The sequence below is a fragment of the Uranotaenia lowii genome, chromosome 3, assembly GCF_029784155.1.
Source record: "Uranotaenia lowii strain MFRU-FL chromosome 3, ASM2978415v1, whole genome shotgun sequence".
In the NCBI taxonomy this organism is placed as follows: domain Eukaryota; kingdom Metazoa; phylum Arthropoda; class Insecta; order Diptera; family Culicidae; genus Uranotaenia; species Uranotaenia lowii.
In genome coordinates, this window is record NC_073693.1 from 286,217,799 (window position 1) to 286,222,126 (window position 4,328).

Consider the following 4,328-nt stretch of genomic DNA (forward strand, 5'->3'; position numbering starts at 1 on the left):
TTTAGCTAAAATTTTAATGCAGCTAGTTAAAAAAATATTGCAAATAAATATCAACAAAGCAAGTACAACTCATTTAACCGTTCAGGTCAATAGAATTTTTTTTATTCGGAACCGAGTTTTGATAACCTGGTAAAATATATCGTCTAAAATATTAAGAAACTAAAATCAATTATATCAACAAAATCGGTCAACATTTGTGGCCAGAGAAACGCCAACAAATTATAGGTAAAATTTGCCAGATGCAAAAATGTGCCAAATTTCGTTAACTTTCAAATCCTTTTTTCAAAATTTATCTTGGGTGACTTAAACATTTTTGACGATTCATTGATTGAAAAGTACGGTTTTTACGTCACTTTTTCACATTTTTGTGGTCATGATCTTAAAAAAATTTAAAAAAAAATCCATGTGTGCAAAGTATAGCTTCTAACTTCTAAGCATTCTTGGAAACTAAGTGATTTTTAGCACTCCGTAGCTGATCTACAGTATTTTTTCCGAAGCAGGTTTTTTTTTCTTAGACTTTGAATAATAGAAATCTGAAGTATTGCAGCTGAATACTGTGTGGAAATGATATATGAGTTACATTACAAGGTTTTCAATACTATGAACTGCAAAAATCGGTTGAGAAACAAGAGAGATATATTGGTTCTAGTCAAGAGTGTCAAATTGACACTCTATAGGAATTGTAACGGCTACAAATTTCAGGGACGGATGAGGTTTACTATAGATACATTATTTTAATAATTTAAAACGCCAAAGCTTTTCTGAATATGCATTTTTCGTACTGCCATATCCCAGATTGGGGCAAAAAAAAAATTAACAAAGACACGCTGTCTGACGCTGTCGCTGTGTAGTCCAAGTATTAATCTATTATTTCTGGAATTATCCTAGATGCGTTATTTTTTTGACTCGAGAAAAAAATCCAAAGTTTGTTAATTTTTAATACAAAATAATACAATAGACTGACCCTGCAAAGGAAAGTCCAATTAATTGCTATATGCAATAAAATAGTAAAATAAGCGATTTATTCCCATTTGTTACCATTTCGGTCAAATTTGTACCATTATAGTTAAATTAAATTTCAAGAGGTATTTTTTTTTTGGAAATACATTTCAACCATAAAAATGGTGTAAACTTAAAGTGTGACATAAAATTAGATTTCCATTGCCAGCGGCTATAAAATACTGGATAGAATCAAAGTCTGCTATGCCAATGGTTATGAGATCGAATCTCTGTCGTTACACTGTTGAAATGTTACATGGTTGAAATGTTTTTCCAAGGAAAATGACCTCCTTCGAAATTTAATTTAACAATAATGGTATAAATTTGACCAAAATGGTAACAAATCGTCTTTTTTACTAATCTATTGCATTTAGCTATTAATTGTACGATGAAAATGTGACTTTTCCACGGAAAATGAAGGGTCAGTCTAATGTGTTATTTTGTATTGAAAAATAACGAAATTTGGATTTATTGTCGAGTTTAATAAACAACGCATCTAGGATAATTCCAAAAATAATAGATTAACACCTAAACTACACACTGTATTTTTTTTCTAATCATCATATGAATTTGATGGCTTCGACAACGTTGCTTTAAAAGGTATTGGCTGCCACTTTGTAGAAGACAATTTTACTCTATCTTTTCAATTAAAAAAGTTTGTGTGTCAAAATCATGGAACAAATGACACGTCCTTATATCTGATACTGTATAATTAAAGCACATTCTTTGATGAGCATCTTTGCTTAATCCTTTCATGTTGTAAACGGTTCGCAACAGTAATGGAATGGAATACTGGCATTAAGTGTTTCAAGATCAGGAAAACATCAGATTTCTCAAAAATGTAGGCTTTGGATAGCCATATGAAACTTTTCGTGGTAAAGCAAGTTTATGATAAGCACCGACATGATAGTTCAGAATCATACGTAAATCGACCTTCGTGGTAAAAGGTTCCTGATAATTAAAACGCACAGTTCGGAATTCCAAGTAACCAAATCACTCTTCGAGAAACTAATTACATATTCAAAATAAATGTATCCTCACCAAACTTTGGAACTGAGTCTTAAAGGGTAATCATTACTCAGTGACATATTTTATGTACACGTTCGTCACCAAGCTAGAGGTGACGCAAAATATGTTCAACTTTTAAAAGCCAAAACACCAACTAGATATATAGTTTCGACTTCAAACTTCGTCTAGTGAACAGTGGAAGATTCGGTAATAATGTAAGATAATTTTAAATGAAAACTAGAACTTCGTATTGATGTTTTAACAAGTTGTACGCATTTTGCAGTGAGTGTGGCGCTTGGAGCGCCCCATGTCATAATATTCCGAAACAACTTTGCAGTTAATTTATTTTCATTTTTTTTAATTCATATGAACGTGCTGATAATTTCTATGGATAAGCATTCCCTTTGGGTAGATCATGAACCGTTGAAGCACATTTGAAATCTATATTTTCTTCGCATTGAAACCACTTTTGCCGGGCCATTTCACTTTCCTTACTCCCTAATTATATTCCACACTACCAGTTGAATAACACTCGAATAGGAATAAGCAATGATGTCAAAGAATAGTAACTTACGATGCTGCACGAACTGATCGAAAGCCAAAACAACACTGATGCCACTAATTTGGCTGCCATCCTCGTCGAAAGGTTTCCGGACACCGCTTATCTCGAGCAATTATTTATTCTAGGACAGTTAACGACTATATAGAACTAATAACAATCACGTTAACAGGAGCACCTTCAAGTGAAGTTTGGTAAATAAACCACTCTTATAGCTGCTGATTTGATATGAAAAAGTCTAATAAATTGTTACTAGGAATTTAAAAGTAGACGACGATCAGGAGAATAAGCACCGGTAACGGTTGCAGTCGAACTGATCGTTTTGCAACTGCAGTTGATCGGTTTGTACCTTACCGGTGATGAGCATGTTTTTGTTGCAATAATGATGAACTTTGGTGACGGCAGGTTATCTCACGAGTGGCAGATTTGATCAAGTTGATGCTGCTAATAATATGTACAGTTGTTTTCAACTTGTTATTCCACACTCATTGTTTATGTTTTATAGCGCCTTATTATGTGTTAGTTGATTGGAGCTCCTCTAGTTAAACCACTGTCCGGTCGCGAAATATCGCCAATTTCCGATCACGTTGAAAAAGGCTTTTTTAGATAATTTTATAGTGTTTTTTTTTTATTTGCTGACTGGATTATATGAACTAATTGTTAAATAGGGTCTCTGGAGCCACCATAAATGTTTCAAGAAAACAGTCGCACTAACTTAGTTTTATCCATCGCAGTCAGCTTTTATAAGAATTAGCCATACGAACAAATTCCACCTAGAGAGAATCAAATAAAATTGTTGCTGCGGAGCATCAGTTAATAGAGATACGTTGATGTGCCCGAAAGAAATCAATGATGTTGTTGGTACCACGTAGAATTCAGGAGCGCTTTATATGTAATATGTGTAATATACTGATTCGATTTAGAGTCATTTTTGAATTTCTCAAACCCTGGGGCTTTAAAAGCTTCGTTTTGGTCCAAAACTCATCCATGATTTTTTGCAATGGTTTTTGTGCCAATTTATAAATTTCTTACAGGAAATTTTCCGCTGAACAACTTTGTCGAATATCGAGAAAACGAAATTAGGTCAGTTATCTTGATCGTTACCAAGGTGTGTATATATTCAGGAGGTGTTACCGAATATCGAATTCCCGATTCAGCCATTTTGGCTATGTAGGCTATGCAACTATGCGGAACTCATGAAGTTTGTTTAAAGAGTGATACGGTCAAAATTTGGTTAATATCAACTTGACGTATTTATTTCAATTTTGCATTTCAAAAAACCTGAACACCCCTCATTTTGAAGGTGTGTGTGTGTGTGTAGAATGTTGCTCCTATTTTGATTTTGGAATTCACTCTTCAGTTGTCAAAATGTCGTCCAAAAAAGAAGAGCAGCGTATCAAAATTTTGCTCGCGCATCGCGAAAATCCGAGCTACTCGCACGCAAAGCTAGCAAAATCGCTAAAAGTTGCCAAAACCAACCGTTACAAATGTAATTAAAATGTTTGGGGAACGTTTGTCGACAGCCAGGAAGTCTGGATTGGAGGGAAATCGAAAACCGGAAGCCGCTGAGACGACAAAGAGAGTTGCCGGTAGTTTCAAGCGAAACCCTAACCTCTCTGTCCGAGATGCTGCAAATAAGCTGGGTGTATCGTCTACAACCGTGCATCGAGCTAAAAAACGAGCCGGACTATCGACTTACAAAAAAGTAGAGACTATTATCGCAATGATAAACAAAATACGACGGCCAAATCCCGGAGGCTGT